Raw genomic sequence first — 25148 nt, 5'->3', positions numbered from 1 at the left:
ATATATATATATATATATATATATATTAGAAAGAAAGATTAAACATGCAAAACATGTGGTATTCCTTTAGAGTATGTAATTCATAATTCAAACATAATTGCAGAGTTGTTAAATTCAGTAGCTGAGTTGGTTTATAAATTGATTTATAATATTGGTATATGGCACAAAGTTTTGTTAAAATGGTGTAATTGATTATATTGAACCCTGCATTTGATTGATTACATATTTTATCATAGCTGGAAGTATGAAAAGCAAAGTCAACTCTGGTGGGGTCTAAATTCAGAAAATAAAAAATGTTGTAAGTAAATACAATAAAGCTTTATGTTTGGCATCTGCTATATAAATACTATACAGAGCTGTTTAACCCTTTCACATTCAGGTTAATCTATCAAATATAATGCTTATTCATTCACATGGTTTTGAATTAACCCTTTAGCATTCAGATTATTGTCAAATGCAATGCTTATTTATTTATGTTATTTTCACTCAATCATGCATTATCTCAAATATTTAAGAATGTGATTTTACAGTCTTGGAATAACATTGTAGGGTAGGTATAAGAGGCAGACCTGACCAGTTTGGACATAAGACAGATACAATATTTGGGCCAGATATGGCTGGTTTAAATGCTAAAGGGTTAATCATGTATTATCTTGTAACTTCAAGATTTCAATGACGTGATTGTTTATTTTTAGAATGACATTGTAGGGTAGGTGTGAGAGGCCAGATTAAGCCAGTTTGAATGAAAAACAGGTAAAGTATTTGGCTGGTTTAAATGCTAATGGGTTAACCCTTTAGTATTCTGATTTTTCTGTCGAATGTAAATCTTATTTATTCAAACTGTTTTGAATTAATTAGGCATTATCTCATAGCTTTCAGAATTTAATAATGTGATCGCTGCATTTATAGAATGGCATTGTTTGGTAGGTGTGAGAGATCAGATCTGGCTGGTTTGAATGTGAAACAAATAGAATATTTGGGCCAGATATGGCCAGTTTAAATGCTAAACAGTTAAAGTTGGCCTGCTGCTGGAGGTCAACTTTATGATCTCCTAGGTGTTTTGCAAGGAAAATTACTTCATTTGCAATGCCCTGATCTGGCTAACTGTAAATACCTATGACAATTATGGTGGATTTCTGTGAGCAGAAGGGAGACTGGACTGGAAAGTGTTTTCTTAGTTTTATAATTCTGAGTTAAATTCTTTCATTCACAGAACCTTTGATTGCTAAGGAAGAAAATACTATGGAAAGTGATGATAAGCTTCTACACATTTCAAACAGAATATCTGTGAAAAGCTAGGTAATTATATAGAATATTCAGCTAAAGGATCTTCTTTAAATCAGTTTCTTCAACTCTATACCTCAATCAATAAACAAAATGTCACTCAAAAGGAGGCAAAATGTATAGAATATGTGTTGAAAGAGGAATTTCATTTAACCATTTTCGACCAAGTGTTATTGTTATCAATTGAAAAAAAGACATAGAGCTGGCTGAATTGGTTGCATCAACATGTTCTGAGTTCAAATTCTACCGAAGTCAACTTTGCCTTTCATCCTTTTGAGGCCGATGACATAAGTACCAATTGTGTAAGGGTGTGGGGTTTGATGTAATTGACTTATCCTGCCCCACAAAATTTCAGGCCTTGTGCCTATAATAAAAAGGATAATTATTAACAATTGGCTTTAGTAACATTTCTGGAAATTCGACTCAATAACCCACTCCAAACCTTCTCTTCATTCCATGTGAGTGGCACAGTGGAATAGAATGAAGTAATGTCAAATGGTGGTATCAACTAAATTGGTTTAATCAACAATATTGTGTATCATCAAAGTGATCTATGCTTCAGATTCTCATTCATAGTCTCTCATGATATTCTGGAATCAAATGACCAATACTTCTGACACTCTCATTCTATCTCTCAAGTGAATCTTGAGGATTAAACAAATTGATTCTATGAAATTCATAATTCTCTTGGGACATCTTTTTCAACATTTCAAAAAAAGTTTCAAAAGAATCCAGCTTGCATTTTTGACAGACATTGCTTTAGGTTTAGCCATTTTTTTATCTTTAATGTTTTATCATAACTAATCAGAAGATAAATTATGAAGTTATTAAACTTCCTGATTTCTTATTCCACGAAGAAATAGGTCAAAACCACTTGGCAATGTTGAATAAAAATGTCAAAGGGAAACCTAAAACACAAAAGTAATTGTTCTGAGTGTGCAGGAAATATAAAGTTGATGGGATTGTCTCTGCAATTTGACAGTCTGGAGATAACTCATGTTGCATCAAGGTTTAACTGGAGGGTCGGTAATTTACACATTTCCTTTAGATGTACTACTACTCTTCAAACACTCATTCTACAATAAAAATATTATATTCATCAGTTGGAGTTTTGTATCTAGAGCTAACTCCCCACTCCTAATACGATTTCATATCCCTTTTCTTAGTGAGCAAAAATGGTTAAGTTAAAGAAATCAAGACTTTGCACGAATTGTTTGAAACAATATTTTGCATTTAATAAATGGATGTTATTTTGTCACCCATAAAACAAGTTATCTATAAATAAGACTGCTATCTATTTCCAATATGGAGTACATGTTTTAAAGTTAAAATGAGTACATGTTGACAACAAGGTAGAAATCACTTTATTAATTCCTACTCTGTACTTTATAAGAAAATATATTAATAACCAGAATGATGGCAGATTGTCAAAGATGTCACATAAGGAAAAAATTTGAAAATTTGGCAAGTATGTTTGTTACAATGTACTTTGAAAAGATTAAGCAGAGAGCCATATTCTGTTTTCAAAATATTTGTAACTCTTACAGTAAGGACCATAAAATAATGAGATTTAACAATTATTTATTGTCTGACAAATAGTTATTTCTAACATGAGCACAAGGCCTTACATTTGGTGAGAGCATATATTGGGTCATCCCATAAATAATGTGGTTTTTTATACTTCTTTTATTTTGTAAAATTAAGATAAACAAAGTTCTTTTTTAATCTAAAATATACTACCCTACATTTTCTACAATGCTCTTCCATCTATCTGGTAGACTTCCAAGGCCCCTCTTCCAAAATTCACTTATCTGTGACAAAAAAATAATCCTCCAGCACTGTTCTGACCTCGTCTATAGAATTCATATTTTTCCATCCAAATGATTTTGAAGACTGTGGAATAAATGATAATCAAATGGGGCAATGTTCGGTGAATATGGTGGGTGGGCATTGTTTCCCATTCAAACTGCTTCAGCCTTTGGAATGTCATCCTCACTATATATGACTGAGCATTATTCTAATGGAAGAACACCTTTCATCTTGAAACCAAAGATGGCTGTTTTTCTTCTAGCACTGATCTGAACGACTGGTTGAATGACCAGATCCAAGCTCCTCTGCCAGTTCCTCAACAGTTCTGATGAGATTTTGCTCCATCTGCCATTCAAAGGGAAAAGATCCGGATCGGATCGTCTTCTAGGCTGTAATTTCCAGCTCAAGGTGCCATGCAGTGACACAACCTGAAACCATGTGATTGAGAAGCAAGAAATTCCTTGATTGCAATGAGAAGACACTAATGTTTATTTAAAAAAAAAAGCAATACAAATGTTTCCGTGTATGATATATTGTCGAAAATCAGCCACTAAATAGGTTTGATAATTTGAGGAAAATTAGTTTAAGAGGAGAAGTGATAAAAATTACTTCTGATATGGGTGCAAGGCCTGAGATTGAGGAGAATGTATAGTTGATTATATCAATCTTCGTACTTGATTGGTACTTTATTTAATCACAATCTGGAAGGACAGAAAGCAAAGTGGGCCTTGTTGGATTTGACCTTAGAACTGATAAGAATTACAAGACACATTTATGTGAAATGCTGTAAAGCTTCATTACAACAGAGTCAACACTTACAAGCCGTTGGGCTCAGTCACAAAAAGTAGTGTCTAGTGTGAAAAGTGTGAAGGCACATGGCTTAGTAATTAGTGTATTTGGTTCATGATTGTAAGGTTATGAGTTCAATTTCCAGTGGCATATTGTATTCTTGAGCAAGACACTTTATTTCACTTTTGTTCAGTCCACTCAGCTAGCAAAAATGAGTTGTATCTATAGTCCAATGACCCGGCCTTGTCATATTCGGTGTGTCACAGCAAATCTCTTTGAGAATTATTAAGGGTACATATGTTTGTGGTGAACTCAGCCACTTCCACATTAATTTCATGAGTAGGATGTTCTGTTGATGGAATCAACTGGAACACTCATTGTCCAGCCAATGCGTAAAGTCATAGTTTTGCTGTCAACTCTGATTTAGCAGCACATAGTCAAAAGCACTCTTGCTATGACCATCCTGACTCTCCATATATACGGAGAACCCTAGGACAACATTATCTAATTATCCAGCATGTTCCTCTTTTTAAGATTGTAAGGTGTGATTTGAAGCAGATTTGGCTGTTATTTCTAGCAGGTCAACCTACCACGTTGTGATTCTCAAAAATTACAAGTGTTTATTTATCCTTTTCAACTAACTTTAAATACTTTAAATTAGTCAGAAAAGAGTGGGTGGTGCTTATAATCATTCGCAGCTAATCATTTACAGATCTCCTAGGCCAGGAAGGGAGAAGTCGGTGTGATTAATGTTCTGTCCTTCACTTCATTATCACCACCACTGCCGCCACTGTCATCATCATCATCATCACTTCACATCCATGTTCCATGCTGGTATGAGTAGGGCAGCCCGACGGGATCTGATGGGTCCAAGGACTGTATCATTCTCCATTATCTGCTTTGGCATGGTTTCTATGGCTGAATGCCCTTCCTAACACCAACCACTTTGTAGTAAGTACTGGGTGATTTTTTTGCGCCCTTGGTGCTAGTGAGGTGGCCATGCAGCTGGTAAGAGGAATTAGGTAGAGCAGCTGTGAACTGAATTTTTTTATTGCTGTTTTACATCTATTATCTTCGTTCACTTAATATTTGTAGATTTGCATAATGTACAAATATTTATTTTGATAGATAGATGCTGCTTCTACTGTCAATCACTGAATTATGAAAAAGTAGAAGCTGTTTGTCAGTTAAGCAGACAGGAGTAAACACATTTATATTCCTTGCAGAGATGTACAATACAATGGCTGTAGCAATAACATTTGAACTGAAGGCTGTGTTCAATAATCTACTACATTATATTCACAGGCATTATTTATATCATAGCTATTGTATCTGGTTGATTTATTACAGGTTATTAGTCAGAAAAATACATATGGCAAGGAATGCATCATACAACAATGCAATCATTGAAGAGAGAAGAGTGTTGAGTGTTCTGATAAGTGATAGTAGAAACTAATTCAGCAGCTTGATCTAGAGTGTGTGCTGCCTGGGGTAGCTCTTGAGTTTACTATCTTCCATCTGGGCTCCGAAACCTAAGCAGACTTACACAACAGAGCCAGAAATGCCACTCATGTAAAAGCATTGCCAAGAGTGGACTGCCCCTTTGCACCCCTTCTCTGCCCCAGCTACACTACCGATTCAGTAATGGCTTGAATGTGTTGATGTGAATTTGATTAGCATCATCATCATCATCGTTGTTTAATGTCTGCTTTCCATGCTAGCATGGGTTGGAGGATTTGACTGAGGACTGGTGAAACCAGATGGCTGCACCAGGCTCCAATCTGATTTGGCAGAGTTTCTACAGCTGGATGCCCTTCCTAAAGCCAACCACTCCGACAGTGTAGTGGGTACTTTTACGTGCTACCGGCACGAGGGCCAGTCAGGTGGTACTGGCAACGGCCACACTGTGTTAGTGGTAGGAAAGAGTAATGATATTCTCTCAGGAAGACTCAGGGTTTTGATAAAAATAAGCTGGAAACTACCATGGGTAATTTCTAGAAGCACTTGGCCTGGCAGTGCTACCAAGGGGTACTACCAGTTTGAGATAAACTCGACAGGTGTGGAAGTACCATCTGATGGGTTTGTCCCTGAGATATGTGCAAAGCAACAAAACTGTTCTGCATGCACTTGGTCAGTGTCTGGGCAATCCTGAAATGAGGAGGGACATGAAATACTGCTGTCAAATCAGGCCAGACCCAGTTATCAGCTGAGTTCCTAGTAATGATTACTTCACAGCACTTCTTTAACTGGGCAAGGTGGCTGTAGTGAAAGAGGTCATGTGTGGATAAGGCTGAAAGATATGAAAAAAAAACTTCCCTCTTTGGTAGAGCCCTCATTGAATTTCATGTTTCACCTGAGAAGGCAAGTGAAGGTGGAGAGAGAGAGTGCTGTCCTTTTGTTTATTCATTGAAAGGTGGGTGAAAGTGGCAAAAACAGTAAAAATGGATGGTGCCATTCTAAGTATAAACCTATATGTTAAAGAGCAAAGATTGAAGAAGGCACTTGCGCTTTGTATTCAGGGAGCTCTTGGATGTTAGGTGTTCCTCAATTGGCCCCAGAAGTCCTGTTTCAAGAGGATTGCATTACCATCATCTTCTTTTGTTTCCTTATGCTGTATATACCATATATATTTGAATTCATTACTTTTTGTTCATACTGGATACTATGTATTCTTTTTTTAATCATTCCATTTGATGTAAATCCCACATTTTATGCCTGTCTTTGTATCATCCCCCTCATCATTGCACTGGTGGCACATGAAAGAGTAAGCCTCTACTGTTGGCATGAGTGAGATATAGTAATCATAGCGACAACTGTGACGTTGATAATGCTTTGCAAGTCCTAAGAATGCACTACTACTGTCATAGATGTGTACAATAACTACTGACAAGAGTAAAATACTAACAGAAAACGGGGTGTCTTATTTGTTAGATCATTTATCTGCCTGATGGGCAAGAAGAATAACTGTTCAAAATTATGGATGAATAACAACTCATAAAATTTTGCTTGTGCAGTGTGTTATTCATATTTTTGGTATCTAAATTAGTCAGAATTTAGTTGCTAAAATGTTTTCCCCATTTCTAAATGAAATATTAATTCAGTAATAAAATGTATCAACATAGTCAAAGCTAATACTGAATATAAGCATCTTTTAAAACAGTTTTGAAAGGACAAAAACACTAACAATGTCAGATTGTTGTTTCTCACAGATGGAACCTGGCTGAAAAACAGGCAACTGTCTGAAAAGATTCATGGAACTATTTAATATTCTTAGTGATTTGTAAAAGGAAAAACTTGAATGAAACTCCTAGTTGCAGTTGATTGACAAAGCTTTTGGAAGTGGTTTGAGAGATATTTTTGAAAAACTGAATATAGTTATTGAATTCATAGAACTTCATGGGACAAATATAATTCTTGTTCATTTATTCTTCATTATATTTCTGGAGTTACATCAAAAGAATATTTCTGAAAAAAAAAGAAAAAGAAAAAAGAAAAAGAAAAAGAAAAGAGCTTGCTGTATTGGTTAAATAAACGAGGTATTTGATGATTCTTGCTATTGTGAAGCATTTGAAATTTACTGACTTATGATAATGCTATGCCAAGAGGAATTATCTGAAATATAAATCTATGTGTCTGTTAAAACTTAATTCAAAGTAAAAGTAACTCTGATGTAGTTCTCTGATGATATCAAGACTAATTATCATAATTCAACTCGTTTGACTAGAGCTCTGCTGTTACCCTTCCCATTTTTCTTATTTGATGGAATGCAGTTTCAGTGCTCTAAGTGGATTGAATAAAAAGGGAAAGATGAAACCAACTGGATATGAAATTAAAAAATCAAGAGCCTTATAACTGAAGCTAAGTTAAGCTACATGTTCATTACAAACCATTTGTAATAAACATGTGGCATTGCTTTGTAATTGTGTATTTTTTGTTTTCTAAATGCCATTCATCTGACCTATTGATAAATATTCATCCATCAATACACAATAATGTCTGATTATAAGTTAGAACTTATTGTGTGTTGATGAGTGAAATATAAAATGTGAGATACACATAAACCATGACCTTGTGTAGTGTAAACTTTGGTGACTGATTTAGGAAAATGCTGATAAGTAAGTTTGCTTGCAATTTCAGTGAAGGTATGTAGCCTGAAGTATTGTGTACATTTTCTTGTTTTGGTGATAATGTGTGAATGAGTTGTGATGACAGTAGGCAAGTGATTGAAAGACAATTGGGGAATTTTTTGTCACTGGTTGTTATAGTTAGTAAGTGGTGTCTGGAATGGTATTATTGTCGTTAATTCGATGAGATATATGATGTGATGGTAGGTTTTGAAAAGTTTTAGTTTGGAGGAAGAAAGAGGGCCCATGACTTTTGGAGATCATTGAAAATTGGAAAGATTGGTAGTATTGATGTTCAAGTTTAAGCTGATAATTGTTAAAAAATTGTGGGTGTCTAAAGAATTTCAGGAAGTGTGATGGCTTGAATATGTAGGATTGAACACATTGCTAAATGTGGCGCCTGGGTGGATGAAATACAATATGGATGAGCAGAGGAGAAAGGATGGCTATTTCATTGGGAACTGAAGTGTAGGTGTTATGTAGCTAGCTAGTTCTGAGGAGCTGGGGGTCATTACAGTAACTGCATATAAGGCAGAGTGAAGATGAAGCATATCCATGGGCTAGTGGTTATTGTGTACTGATGTGTGAATATTTACCAACCAGGTAGATTAGTTTCTCTTCGACCATCATCATCATCGTTTAACGTCCGCTTTCCATGCTAGCATGGGTTGGACGATTTGACTGAGGACTGGTGAACCAGATGGCTACACCAGGTTCCAATCTGATTTGGCAGAGTTTCTACAGCTGGATGCTCTTCCAAAGCCAACGACTCTGAGAGTGTAGTGGATGCTTTTACGTGCCTCCGACACGAAGGCCAGTCAGGCGGTACTGGCAACGGCCACACTCAAAATGGTGTATTTTACGTGCCACCTGCACAGGAGCCAGTCCAACGGTACTGGCAACGACCTCGCTCAAATGTCTTTACACACGCCACCGGCACAAGTGCCAGGAAGGCGACGCTAGGCACAGGTGCTATCACGATTTCGCTTTCGCTTGCCCCAACAGGTCTTCGCAAGCCGAGTTTCGTGTCCAATGAAGGAGACAATGTTAGCATGGGTGCCAGTCATCGAATTTAGTTCGGTTTCGATTTCACTTGTCTCAAAAAGTCTTTGCAAGCGGAGTTTAGTGTCCAATGTAGGAAAGGTACGCATAAGTGGGCTGGCTACACTCCTGGCAGAGGTCTTGGATTTAGGTCTCACTTGGCTTGCTGGGTCTTCTCACACACAGCATAATCTTAAAGGTGCTGCAGTAAGAGGTAAAAATTACCTTGTCGATTGAAGTGGTTGAGTATCTCCATGTAGTGTTCTCCACTAATACTATCACAGCACAACTGTGTGTAAACTACTGGTGAGCTTGGGGTTATGAGATTTAACTGTGTGAAGAATGTGAAGGCATGTTAGGGAATGGTTTTAGTCATCTGCTTAGCTATGTTGGATAAATTAGAAATGGAACACTTTTTTCTGTCAGGGATAGTTAACTTCAAACTGGCTGAACTGATGTATCTGCTGTAGGTTAGAAACAGTTGTAAGCTAATGAAAGTGATAACATAATTCCTGTCTTCTTGTTGTTCATACCACCCCCACCACATGTGTATGTGTCCCTGATGAGAAGGTTACAATTTTAATATCAAAGATCCCTATGGATCACACAGGTTGTAATCCTTTGAAACATATGTAGGAATAAAGTATGCAATTATAACATGCGTTTTCTCCAATCCTTAAATTCTTAAATATACTCAAATACCCAAAATTTCAAGGAGTTCCTGCCTTAGAAACAGGAGCTAACCACGGTTATTTTGTGTTCTTTGCTACATTGGTTTCTATTAACCCATTTATTCTATCAGAAGAATTTTTATTCATTAAGATAGAAGAAATACACATAATTATATATATATATATATATATATATATATATATAGGGGAAGAATTCACAAAAAAAATAAACAAAAGACGAAGACAGGTGGTGTAGACAACAAACAGTTGTATTAGTTTAACGCTTGGGAAAAGAAAAAGTCTTTAACGTTTTGAGCCTATGCTCTCCCACAGAAAGAAACAAGGAGAGAAAATAAAGAATGTGTAGTGGCTAGATCTATCATGCTGCCCTTATATATATATATATATATATATATATATATGGTGTAGCCATCCAGTTGCACCAGTCCTCAGTCAAATCGTCCAACCCATGCTAGCATGGAAAGCGGACGTTAAACGATGATGATGATGATGATGATGATGATGATGATGATGATATATATATATATATATATATATATATATATATATAAGGGCAGCAATTCATAAAAACATGTTCTATGCTCCAACATGGGTTTAGCTCTATGGTTAAAGCAAGCTAAACAAACTTATGAAACTATATGTTTATTGCATAAAGTTACACACACTTAACACAGAATTAATATATCTCAGTAAGTGTCCTTTCACTATATATATATCTTCCAGTTTCACATTTTCACATGTTTTGTTATATTATCAGCCCGTCTTTCCTCACGTGCTCTGGTTGACAACGTTTCCTTTAACACATCAGAACATAATGAACTCATTCTCTCACGAACACCGTCTTGTTTATCTCCAGACAGCAGAACTGATGCAACACAATACCCTCCTCATTGATTCATTGTTAGGTACCTTTCTTAGTGATGAGTGGATACACATTAAAGTTGTTTTGTATCATAGTTTGCATACGTGTACGTCACATGAATGCCCGTCCACAGCATCTGCACTTTCGTCTCTACAACGGGACGTTTCCTTTACTATCGCATAATTAATAAAATCCTTTTCAATAACATTGAATGTGAAACGGCAAGTCTGTCAAAGCTGCTGGTTTCCCATCACCGCTAGAACTTGTTAGCCTTGACATTGGCGACAGTAGGCATCTAGATAGTATGTATAACTCTGTACCCATTCAGTGGGTGGGTGTAAGTTCTCAATTTGAGATCCCACTTATTGTGAGGCATTCGGCAGAACCAACCTTATCACGTTAGTTATAAACCTGGGAGCTGTCACTTGCAACACAGAGGAACAGAAAATGACTCAATACCAGTCATTAATGGACAGACTCCTTTTTGCTGGCCTCTGGCTGCTTCAGTCCAGGATCGCTGTTCTTCTCCATCACATTGGGATGAAGGCAACGAACTTGAGGGAAGAACCTTATGATGCAGTATATTTTGCTGACTGTTCTTTATGGCAACACTTTTGCCATTTTGTTGGTAGGATATAATTGAGCTATGTGGTTCAAAACGAGCTGTAGAATTAAAATAAATTTCATGTGTATATGTAATGAATAACACACAAGAAATCAATTACTGTCTTAATCTTAATTGGCTCTGAAGTTGAAAACAAAAAATTTTTTAAAAAAACCAAACAATCTTACATTGAGTGCCAGATTCAAAGTATTTGGAACTGGGCTACATTTAAAATTTCCTTAAGTGTAAACGTAATCTTTGTTTTTTAGTGATGAGGAAATAAAAAACTTGTGATATTGATGTCTCGTTTGATTGAATCAATATATTCATCAATAAAAGAGCAGTTATGTAGCCAAAATATCAACAAATAAACAAATAATTTTAATACTTTTATAGACGAACGTCGAAGAATCGATGTAAACACTGTTTCAATTTGTAATAAATATATATGTTTGTTGACGTTACTAAAGCTCTTAAAAATAGGAACGTCAGTCTTATTTCTGCTATCAAACGGCGACCTGGAGACGTGTGTCTTATTGAAGAAATTAATGGCAATGTTTACGGCAATAACAACAAATACAAATTGTAAGAAAGGAGTGAAAATAGAGGAAAAAAAGCTCGTTGAATTTCTTTCGGGAATACATTCCGCAATAAACTAACGATCGGTTGATTATTTAATTGGTCATTTGATTTTGAACAAGAACAAGGAATCAATTACATCTTAAAAATAAAGAAAGCAAAACAAATGTGAGCGCGCACACACAGACAGACATAAACCAACACACACACACAGTCATGTCTTCAATACTTTGTTTTAGTCTCCCCCGTCTCCGCTGTCTCTTCATGACAATAAACAAGCGACAGAGAAAGAGAGCGAGAGAGAGATGGAGAGAGAAAGAGAGCGACAGCTTGTCGATAATTTCTTTGGACCCGGAAGCCGGTTGGGATCATGTGATCCATGACGTAGCCAGCAGTCAGCTCTAATAACAGCAGTCAGATTTCAACTAAGTAAGTACTTGTCTATTTGGTCTTTCGTGTTTTTTTCTTTTTTAACTCGTTACTCATTCATATTATTATTACTTTATGCGAAATGAATGAATAACGATGGCTCTTGGGGAGGAAAAGAGACACCTTTTTTCAGTAACACCTGTTTCCGCTTATTCTCTTTTTGTGAAAAAGAAACAAAAACCTCACACAAACAGTATATATGTGTGTGTATATATATATATATATATATATATATATATATATATATATATATATATATATATATAAATCATAGGGTAGCAAAAAAAAAAAAATTTTAGAGTTTAGAGGTATAGAGTTTTTTGCTGCTCTTTCTAGCGGGTTAGATGTCCTTTTGTAGGCATCTCTGTATTTTAAATATATATATATATATATATATATATATATATATATATATAATCAATCAGATTGAACAAGAAAGAAATTGTGGAGTGACTCATTCAGTGTATATTACTGGTACTTATTTTATCGGTCCCAGGCGACTGAGATCAGATTGAAAGTTCAAAACCTGAAAGCTTATCCAAACCTTTATTGTTTGCAGTAATCTATTCCAACATATACACACCGCATTACATTATTTATGTGTGTGAGTGTGTTTGTTTTTGAAGAAATGCGTGTAGTTGACGCGCACACTCATTCATCATAATCTACATGTTCCGCACACAAAAGCCTCACTTCTAAACTTCATTTCCCTTATTTTTAGTGACAACGTGAACGGCTCTTAGACATGTTCTACTGACACTTGCATTAACGTATTTTATATATTCTGACACACGCACACACACACACACACGACACACACATACATACACTCTCTCATACACACACATGAATACATATTGCACACACAAGGGTATTTATGCATATATTTATATATGCACGTTTTTGTATGTGTGCGTACTTGTTTTTGCAGCGCATCTTCTAACTCTAAAATGTCATGACCAATCGATGAAAACAGTTAATATGTGTATATATATATATAAATATATATAAAGGCGTTTATCTGTATGTATGTATGTGTGTGTGTGCGTGTGTGTGCGCGCGCGTATGATGGGTGCATTGGCAAGCATCTGAAATACAATTCTGTTCACAACCACTGCTGTTTTCACTGTTTCACCATGATTCTAGGCTTTGTTTAATTTGGAGGTGTTTCGCTTCCTATGATCGATCGTATTACTCAATGGATTTGTCTGATACTACTGCACACACTCGCGCAATACATATACACACATACATACAAACACACAGGCATGCACGTATATGCAATATGCACTCTTTGTTTTCTTTACTCGTGTTCTCTCCCACCCACTGTCTCAACCTCATATTTTTCTGTCACATATTGTAAATTATATTTTTAAAAAATGTTTTTTTGTAATAATTTTAAAAAAATCATTTATTTATCGATGAATATTTCGAGTGTTAAATATTTATATTTTTCATCTTAATAGCACTTACTTTAATTAATTAATTTTTCCCTAAAATTTAATCAATTATTTTTCCTTTGTTTCAAGATGAAGTTGAAATTTTTATTATTCAGCTTTCACTCCCCTCCCACTTCTGTCCCTCAATCTCTTTGGAACTTTTAATTGTATAACATTAATGGTGATAATTTCATAATGAAACACACAAATCTTGAGTTTGGGTCGAAGTAGCTGCGACGATGTGGCATACATTACATGAATTTTCCGAGAGTAATAATTTCAAATCTCTCCTCCAATTGTATTGTTCCTGTCACCATCGTCGTAGTAACAGTCTACTGCATCATCATCATCATCATCATCATCGTCTGTCACCGTTGATTTATCACAAACAAAAATTTCGAATTCAGTCACAGAGACGCTTCTACCTGAATGATAAACAACTTTTGATGAAATGTTTCATTTGTCTAAAATCTGTTAATTGTTCCAGATGAGTGGAAAGTTCAGACACTTTCAGCGCGCTCGCGAACGCTCACACACACACACACACACACACACACATATGCTTAAACCGCAATAGATATACATGCTTGCGTAATCTGTATATATGTATGTATGTATGATTGTATGTATGTATGCGTGTATGTATATATATATATATATGTGTGTGTGTGTGTGTTTGTACACGCACGAACACACATTCGTGTGCATATAACATTTTCGTACTTATTTCCCATAAAATGGAATTATATAATCCGTTAAGTTACATTTTGCAAGAGTGCCCTGGTCATGTTAAAGAACCGCCCACTTATTCTTGTAAAGTGACACCATAGCGGTGTAGACTTCAAATTGGTTAAATCATGTATTTCATTTATACAACATTAAGTTGTAGGATCTTCCGCGTAACTTTACCCCTTTGTGTGGTTTTATACACCCTTAGTAAATTCATCTACCGAAAAGTAAATATATTCATATACGGATATTCTTAGAGTCACTGACACGCTCTCACGTACACGTGCACACAAACACATGTCTGTATATATGGCGAGCCCCTGTGACATCGAGTACTCGGTGAACCGAATCACTTACCTAGTTTTCGTTCCCAGCTAAAACTATTTCAGTTTACTTGCATCATTGGGAAATGAATGAACATCACAACTCACATTCTTTCATAAGTACGTTTAATTAACTTTTGAGTAATATATCACCAAATTTGATATACATTTCTTTATATATAATTAGAAAGTGGTACATACATATTTAGTGTGTATGTGTGTGTGTGTGGATATGTTTGTGTGTATATATATATATATATATATATATATATATATATATATATATGGGGGCGGGTGTATGTTTGTGTGTTTCTACGAGTCATACTCGGCTGAGTCAGTGAGCTAGTTTTTCCTGTAGGCAACGCTGACACTATCATCATCATCATTATTTAACGATATAATTGATAATTGCTTTGTTAATTTGCATTGCTCCATAGGCTTGGAGAAGGCTATGAGAAACTGTTCCCTTTAATTATTAAATGGAAAACAAGTTTTTGGTGCTGCTGCTGCAACTATCCACCTTTGTTCCAGAGGACAGAAATAGTTGTTGAGAAGAGCAGGAGTTGTGAAATGTGGACACCATTCAAAGATATACACGAGGTTAGAGGAAGTCTATAATAAAGGGCTTGGTTATTTCCTATGATAAGACAGGTGTACTGTTTTGGATATGAAAACACTCTGTGTTGAGCACATAAACACTGTGTAGTTACGGGTACATAACTACTTTGTTATGTAACCTTTATGGTTTTTGACACTGGCTATAAAATTTCATCTCAGTACAGTTTTATCTGTAGACTGTGTTAGTTTTTGAAAGAACAATCAAGAGATAATTGGTACATGGTATACGTAAAGGTTTGTTTGGGCTTTAGCTAAGAAGTATCCCTGAATAGACTTACCTTATGTCCCAGTTGGGAGAGTCTGCCCTCATATTCTGTTTGGTTATCAAAATTTACTTGTTTGATACTCAAATACCCTTGTCATGAATCAGACTTAAATTCTAAGAAAGGAAAACTCAAAATGTCTAGTGACAAAGAAGTCTTATCCCTGTCATGCACAACTTGTATACAGATTAATGAACATATTCATATCATAGTTTAGATTAAGTCTAGTACTGTGTGCCTTTATTAGAGGCCCAGGTTGTGTGTGAGTCAAGTACATCATAATAACATCCCCATGACATAGGTAGGGCTTGTAGCAAGGTATTTTGCTTATCCTTAGATTCTTGGATTAAAAATGACATACATAGGAATCAAATTATATTATATAGTTAATAAAAGTTTATGGCTTTCCTACTTTCATCATCTTCATTTAATGTCAATTTTCCACCCTAGCTTGGATGGTTTGACTGGAGCTAATAAGGCCAGGGGCCACACCAGGCTCCATTGCCTGTTATGGCATGGTTTCTATGGCTGGATGCCCTTTCTAACACCAATCACTCCACAGAGTGTACTGGGTGCTTTTTATGTGAAACCATCACCAGTGCTTTTTATGTGGCACCAGCACCATGGCAGGTCTTCTTGAGCAGCAAGGCGTCACATGTATTATTTTTTATGAATAATGAATTGGTCAGCCTTCTGGTTTGCCAGTCCTCAGTCAAACCGTCCAACCCATGCCAGCATGGAAAGCAGATGTTAAACAATGATGATGGTGATGATGATGAATAGGTACCTAAGCCTGTTCTTGAAGGAAAAAGCTGTACATTGCACATAAGGAAAATTATCTAAATAAAATTTCTTCATACAAGCTCTTGTACCTATGATCTCTATAATCAGTCGTCCCAGTTTGATTTCCTATAATTTGAAGGTTGTTCTTCTTTGAGCCTTAGAAATGATGGTTAGCTTGTTCATGAACAATGATTTTTGCTTCTTCAGCTGTGCAATGTTCGGGTTTTGGCATTGGTAACGATTACTCATTTATCAAAATTGTATTAAGGATTGACCCTAAATATAAACTGATGGGGTTTACTGACTTGAGCACAACTTCTACCAAAGTTTATTTTTTTCATTTTTAAGTGAAGGGATCACTAACATGTAACATTTTATGGTATATTACCATTTAATCTGAAATTTTAGTAATCTTATCACATTTTCACCAAGAATTAGATAAAATTCCAAGTGATTATATACTTGCTTATAATTATCTGTAGTGTCTTACATAAATTTATTATATTAATTGGTCATTAATTGGATTAGTCAATGATGTTATCTTTTAGAAGATAGGGGATATAGTTTGTATGTTTTTATATTTCTGAAAATCTGTAGTTTGATGAAAGGCACCATACTAGAAATATAGTGCTTGTGAAAGGGTTATGTTACTAGGACAAAAATTTTTTTTTTCTAATTAAAGATGGTAATTATAGGCATAAATGGTTTTGTTATTTTTGTTGTTTAGCTTTGTCTTCTTTGATAAAGCAAACCTATGATCAAAAGCATTCCAGCCATGATGATCCTGGCTCTTTGTATATCCATGGCTATGTATGTATGTATGCATGTATGTATGTATGTATGTATGTTTGTATGTATGTATGTATGTATGCATGTATGCATGTATGTATGTATGTATGTTTGTATGTATATATATATATATATATATATGTATGTATATATGTATGTATATGTATGTATGTATGTATGTATGCATGTATGTATGTATGTATGTATGTTTGTATGTATATATATATATATATATATATGTATGTATATATGTATATATGTATATGTATGTACGTACGTTTGTTCGTTTGTTCTGCCATGTGGACAGTTTCTGATTGTGCTAGGACACCAGACGTGTTAAAAAAAACACTGGTTTGGCATGCTCTCAGCACATGAAAATAATAGTAGCACATAAAAGCATATATTGTGTTTATTAGATAATATTTATCGCTCACCAGATTAAATACTTTTTTTTGTTGACCTTACCATCACGGATTAATTAATAAATTAATTTGTATCCATTAGATCTCTCTGTTTACTAACTCAATAAAAACGTTTGATATCTTACAATATTCTATATAATATATTCATTGAAGAATTATCTCTTCAAAATTTAATATATTAAACGAGTGTATCTTGGATAAATATCCCTATAAGAAGTTTGGGATCTTTTTTAAAACGGGGGCCACATTTTTCATTAACGAAACACTTTGAAACTTGGAACACTGGTAGAATGTGTCATATAAAACATCTTTTTCTCTTAGTCTTCTTAAAAAAAAAAGAAATCCATAAATTATTCCATGTTAAAGTTGTCGTATTTCTGTAATTTCAACCAATCACTGACGTCCATTCAGCCGATATACATTAAGTGCCGACTACATAAACAAACGATTCTGAAACAATTAACCCTAACCCTAACTCTAACCCTAACCCTAACCTTAGGGTTAGAGTTAGGGTTAGGGTTAAAGCAAATTTAAAATGAAAAAAGCAAATAAAACGAAGAATCGTTTGTTTATGTAGTCGGCACTTAATGTATATCGGCTGAATGGACGTCAGTGATTGGTTGAAATTATCGAAATAAGACAATTTTTTACATGAAATAAATTCGAATACAAAAATATTTTTCTGTTCTATAACACAAAATAGATAAGTATACGAAGTTTGAAAGTCTTTCGGTACCAAAAACACTACGTAAAACATTAATGAAAAATGTGGCCCCCGTTTTAAAAAAGATCCGAAGTTTGAATATCCTCATTGTGACTATATATATATATATAAGCAGAGGCATGGCTCTGTGGTTAAAATGTCCAATTTTCAAACATGGTTTGTGTTCAGTCTCACTCCATAGTACCTTGGAGAAGTGTCTTCTACTTTAGCCCCAGGTTGACCAAAGATTTGTGAGGGAATATGGTTGCTGGAAACTGAAAGAAACCCATTGAATGTGTGTGTGTGTACATCCATCCATCCATAAACACACACACAGAGATATATGCATGCATATATATATATATATATATATATATATGTGTGTGTGTGTGTGATTGTTTACAGCCTGCACTGAATGACAGTTACAAATAGTCTGTAGTTAAGTTGCAAATAGTGTTGTAATTGAGCTGCCACCAGTGATATTTGTTGGTATTTCCTGTCAACATACTGTTTGCTAGCTCTGTACTTTTGAATTTTTCTGGAATCTATAAAAAAAATCCTTTACATGAAAACAAAGGTTGATGGCAGGAAGAGCATCCAGCTGAAAAAGTTCTGCCTTAGACACCACTTCTATCTAACTTATGTCAGCATGGAAAAATATACATTGAACAAATAAATGTATAGGAGAAAAGTAAAATGTAGAAAGAAATCCCAATATGTGAGGCATTTAATATTAATATAAGTGGGGTTGATTTTGAAATACAATAACTTTATAATTAGTTAGTTTTTTGATAATTTGATTGTTTCAGAATTAAAGTGCAAACATTTGTCAATCTTAAAGACTTCCCTGTTTCCTGCATAAAGCCTCAGTTTTAAATAAATGTCATACTCTTATTGTTTAAGATAACTTGTGAACTTTGAACTGCACTTTAACTTATGTACTGACTTTTTGGGGTGCTGCATGTGTTAAATGTTATGTTGTTATTTAGTCTCATTGAGGACTAACAAGAACATAACTTATATTTCATATATGGAGGCTTTCCATTATTGTACTATAAGGTGTACACGTAATAAAATTAGATTATAGCTATTAAAATAATGTTGGAATATAAATACATTACTCATCTACATTAGTTGAGTCTGTGAGGGAACCTTTGTGTAATCACTCGAGTTGCTAAAAATATCAGCCAAATCTATCTCAAATCAAGCCCAACTAATGGAAAAAGAAATGTGCATAATGGATTATGTAGTCCAAGGAACAACTGCAAAGTAGATAAAAATAGCACTGTTTATGGCTTGAATGTTTCTAATTATAGGACTAAACATGGACTAATAAAAAGACATATCTTTGACATGGACATGGGGCAAAGCAACTAATAGAATATGAGCCAATAACACAATGGCTAACTCTGCGGATACTCTTTTAAGTTTCCTAGCTGTAACTAAATTATATATGTAAAAGCTTATATATTTTTAAATGCTTATTCTTTTTGTCCATCCAAGCTTGATATTTATTTGATCTTGCAATATATATATAGTGATTTGCAGATGGACTTACTTTTTTCTTTCTAGCAGGTATAGATAGATATTCTTTGTAACACCAATCATTTGACTCTGATTTACTTATTACACACACAGACATATACAAATATAGTCCTGTCAAATTGCCATTCAGTGCTGGATCTCTAAAATAGGGAGATTGATGCATCATTAGTAATCACGTAATTATTGACTCAGAAACAACTAGATTCAATGGAACACCTTCAATGGTGCATGCTACTCTCCTGACAAGTAATAGCTGTTAAAGGTCAAATGTATTGCAGACAGAATTTGGACTTCGTATATGCACTTATTTATTGTATCATTGTGTTGACTTCAAACAAGCACACACACACACACACACACACACACACACACACACACACACACACATGTGTGAGTGTCATGTGTGTGTATATGAAGACATGTGGCTTGGGTGTTCGGTTCACAATCATTAGTTTCTGGGTTCAGTTATTGGACCAGGCAGTGTGTTGTGTTATTGAGCGAGGCACTTGACTTTGTATTGCTTTCGTTCATTTATCTGGATATGCATTCCAGTGATTAATTCTGTAGGAGACTGGCATCCTGTTTGGAGGTGATTCTTATACTCTGAGTTTCTTAAACACTGTAGAAACCAAGGCTTCAGAGACTTTAACTATATGTACATATCTTTTCTCTTTTACTTGTTTCAATTATTAGACTACGGCCATGCTGGGGCACTGCCTTGAAGAACTTGTAGTTGAATGAATCAACCCCAGTACTTACTTTTATTTCAAGCCTGGTACTTATTCCGTTAGTTCCTTTTGCCAAACTGCTAAGTCGTGGGTATGTAATTACACCAACACTGGTTGTCAAGCAATGGTGGAAGACAAACACAGACATAAAGACACACACACACACACACATATGACAAGTTTCTTTCAGTTTCCATCTATCAAATCCACTCACAAGGCTTTGCTCGACCTGAGGTTATAATAGAAAATACTTGCTCAAGGTGTCATACAGTTGGACTGAGCCCAGAACCATGTGGTTGGGAAGTAAACTTCTTACCTCACAACCATACCTGAGCCTATAATACACACACACACACATTACACATATCATCATTGTTTTACACCCACATTTCCATGCATGCATAATTTGGACAGAATTTACTGAGGCAGATTTTGTGTGGGCTAATGCCTTTTCACCAACTCTTGCCTCTTTTTAAGCTGGGTAATATTACCTCATAGCCAGGCATATATTCACAGAATATTGGAAATTTAATGGCATTCATTTACAACAGTCATGTGATATCAAGACAAGGACGCACACACACACACACACACACACACACACACACACACACACACACACACACACACACACACACACACACACACACACTCTCTCTCTCTCTCTCTCTTGCTCTCCCTAATTATACATATTCGAATTATGCATTAGAAGTAACTCTAGAGAAAAATCTTATTCTGTATAGCATACTTACTGCTTTTGTGTTGTTGGAAAGCCGGAAGCTGTGATTTTTCCCCTCAGAAAATCCCTTTGTAAATACATTGTATTAAAAAAAAGTATAGTTCAGTGCTAGGCAAAATGAAATCACCCGAGAAGTAACTGAGAGAGCAACAGCTATGTATTTCACTGTTGCTGCAGCTTGTCAATGTCATGTACTCTTGTCACTTCTGAAACAACATTGAATCATCTAGTCTGAAGTATATAGAGTTGGTGTATAAACTATGGTGCATAAACAGAATAAAATTTGTATTATGTACTGGAAGTAGCTTTAGAGTGAAATCTTATACTATATAATTTACTTAACAGGTGTTTTTGAAAAGCCAGAAGCTGCAGTTTTTCATCTGTGAACAAATTCTTTATAGACATATTAAAAGTACAATATACTTCAGAACTATATATATATATATATATATATATATATACATATATATATATACAGTTTAGATATAGATTCAAAATTGAATATGGTACTTATGGTACTTTCGTGCAGCTGAAGATTGCTCTTCATATTGCATTTAAGGTAATGCTCGCATTGCTTAGATAAATTGAAGTAGCATGAAACGTGCGTACTGCAATCACCTTTGAAATCCGTGTTGCTTATTTTTTGATATATATATATATATATATATAATCATAAATATATAGGGATTAGCAGTATCCTGCTTCTCCAACATACTGAGAATTCAGAAATAGCAGCCAAAGAACTACTGATTTTTTACTCTTCTCTTCTGTTTTTTGTTCTGTGTGTACCATAAATATCGCTATCAATTAGAGAAAAATTTGTAATTTTGGAATCAGTAGTTCTTTGGCTGCTATTTCTGAATTCTCAGTATGTTGGAGAAGCAGGATACTGCTAATCCCTATATATTTATGATTATAAATGGTTTTACCGATAAGGTTTTTTCATACTGAGCTACTCGGCAAAATTGTTAATTATTAATTTTATTACTAATTGACGATTCCCTGCCCTGTATATCTATATATATATATATATATATATATATATATATATCAGGGACATGCCGCCTAGGTAGGCAAGGTAGGCAGTGCCTATGTTGAATAAAATTGATCGATAGCAACATTTTCCTCTCATGGCAAAATATGCCCCTAATTCAATAAAATTATGAAGGTTAGTCTGATTACTGTGCATAAAATGCGAAATGTTTTATTTTTTGTGGATTAGGTAGGTATAATTTGCCCTGCTTTTCAATCTCAGTATTTAAGCTACACATAGTACTGCTGTAGTACACCTACTGCGTACATTTCTACAACACCGTTTTCTTTATGTGCTATAAAAGCAGAAGTAGACCTGCCTTCAACTCAGTTGTGTGCCTGTGTTTCGCTTATTTTTTTTTGTGTTTTACTACATAAAGGTTGTCTATTGCCTATCCTGAGTAATTACCGATAGCATGCTTCTAATATATAAAACATAGATAAAACTTAGATATGTTTCAACCAAAGATTGGTCCAGGCCATGTCTAACTTTAGTTAATCCATAGCTTGTTCAATGTGCCACAGGAAATGCAGTGGGACTGAACCTGGAACCATAAGGTTGAGAAGCAAACTTCATAGTCACACCTTGTGTGTGTGTGTACATACATACATATGTATATTTGTATGTACATATATATAGTGTGTATATGTTGTTTGTTAACTCCTGGATAATGGTGATAGAGAAGACCTATGGTCAGTTCCAGGTGTGACTATCATGGTTATTTTAGGGATATGTAAAATTATGCTAACGAAGATATTCTTTCTTTAAGTTGTTTGCGGGTGATTTAAAAAGAATTGGCTGGCATTTCAGGGAGGTCAAGCACTTCCATAGGCTTCTTCATTGATTTGATATGTGTTTATAAATAAATATGCACATGTGTTTATAGGTATGTGCACCCACAATACACACATACACGAATATGTGTGCGTGTATGTATATATGTACAAAATGTATGCATATAAATCAGACGTTATATCTGTGAGTCACTTTAGGAGTACAGCACAGTTTCCATAGTTTCTGATTACTAGTGATAATATATGAAATAAATTTCAATTTAATCCCTTTTTATTATGGCAGCTAATTTTAGTCATTTCTCTTACTTCTCATTCTCAACAATAGTAGTGCACTGTATGCTACTAAGGTGTGTTATACATTGGTATTTGTCTGTTCAATAGACAGGTCCAATAACTAGTTTTATGCTGTGTATTTATAAGTCTGTTGAGCTGTAAAATATGTTTTATCAGTCTAAGCACTTATTTGGAATGATCCAACCCACTATAGCATTAAAAAACACTGTTCCTTTCTGTTTTGTTTTTACCTTTACATGGTTCTGTGACCTGCTAAAAATAGCAGTCAAATAACCTTCAAATCACACCCTGCTGACTCAGATAAGGAAAGACACATTGTATCGTGTTGTTATAGGTACATCAAAACTGATGCGATGGTCACAGAAGGAGTGACTCTGATTGTAGATCTATTCAGTCAAAGCTGAACTCAGTCTAAACAACAAGAATATAGACGTCATGAGCCAGTGACTCAGCTTCTGTGTTGCCACTCGGCCTGCTCAAAATAGGAAAGTCACAATCCTATCGCACCCTAGTGTCTTAAAAACAGTAGTGCACCTTGAATAATGTAGTCTGGAGTGGACAACGTCTGTGAAAATATGATGGGATGGTTATGGCTGGAAAGCCTTTATCAGGTCTCAGCTGAGTCAGGGCTGACCTTTGATTACATACTGACATAACATTTTTTGTTGTTGTTGTTGGCACTCCGTCGCTTATGACGTCGAGGGTTCCAGTTGATCCGATCAACGGAACAGCCTGCTCGTGAAATTAACGTGCAAGTGGCTGAGCACTCCACAGACATGTGTACCCTTAACGTAGTTCTCGGGGATATTCAGCGTGACACAGTGTGACAAGGCTGACCCTTTGAATTACAGGCACAACAGAAACAGAAAGTAAGAGTGAGAGAAAGTTGTGGTGGAAGAGTACAGCAGGGTTCGCCACAATCCCCTGCCGGAGCCTCGTGGAGCTTTAGGTGTTTTGGCTAAATAAACACTCACAATGCCCGGTCTGGGAATCGAAACTGCGATCCTATGACCGCGAGTCCGCTGCCCTAACCACTGGGCCATTGCGCCTCCACATGACATAACATAGATCAGATGAAAATTAAAATACTTGCCAAGAGAAAATAAATATCAATTTCAAAATACAGAGGAAGTTGCTTATTGTGATCACTTTGGGATAAAACCTTTTTGATAACACTAAACAAATAAAAAGTTTGGGGCCCACAACTTTTGATAACAACAACTGGTTGACAACATTATTTGTGATTATATTGTTCTATGTTTTTGTGCGTCATATTGAATCAGAAATTCTAAGAGAACATTAATAGCTGTTATTTAAAACAGTGAAGATTCTGTGACTAGTTTTAACTAAACAGCATCATCTGGAGCATGATGTTATGAAACCATGAAGGAAGATGAAGACTGTCTGTCTATGCATCTGGTTCTCTGATTTAATGTTAAAGTCTTGAAGTATAATTTTAAGCTTTTCGCTATGATTTTATAGAAGAAGATTTTTGTTGGGTTGAAAAAAAAACTGCCCTCATAATGAATGTTAGTTATTTTACTTTAGTGACTAAAAATTCTTGATTATTCTCAAAAGTAATTAAAACATGTGGTCAATTGATAAGTGGGGTACTGAAAAGGCTAACTCTTTCAGGATCATATTTCTAATGAAACATACTATTTGTTTCAGTAAATCAGAAAAAAAAAAAAAATAGCAGTACAGGTATTGAGCTGGCAAAATTGTTACTACAT

At 35.1% G+C, this 25148-nt stretch overlaps 1 protein-coding gene across 4 annotated transcripts in view; it reads left to right on the top strand.

Annotated features, from left to right (window-relative positions):
* Window positions 1-25148, top strand: part of LOC106879083 (coronin-7) — a 133092-nt gene that overhangs the window by 4824 nt on the left and 103120 nt on the right. For 2 of the 4 annotated variants that reach the window (XM_052969835.2, XM_014928516.3), the window contains exon 1: window positions 12188-12213. The exons of the other annotated variants lie outside the window; for them this stretch is intronic. The gene's annotated coding sequence lies outside the window, so the exon portion shown is untranslated. Of the gene's footprint in view, window positions 1-12187; window positions 12214-25148 lie in introns of those variants that run through there. 4 annotated transcript variants of the gene reach the window in all.

Source organism: Octopus bimaculoides, chromosome 7 (genome assembly GCF_046866305.1).
Source record: "Octopus bimaculoides isolate indiv1 chromosome 7, ASM4686630v1, whole genome shotgun sequence".
NCBI lineage: Eukaryota > Metazoa > Mollusca > Cephalopoda > Octopoda > Octopodidae > Octopus > Octopus bimaculoides.
The sequence above is the reverse complement of the archived record's forward strand: the minus strand, read 5'-3'. Positions and strand labels throughout refer to the sequence as shown.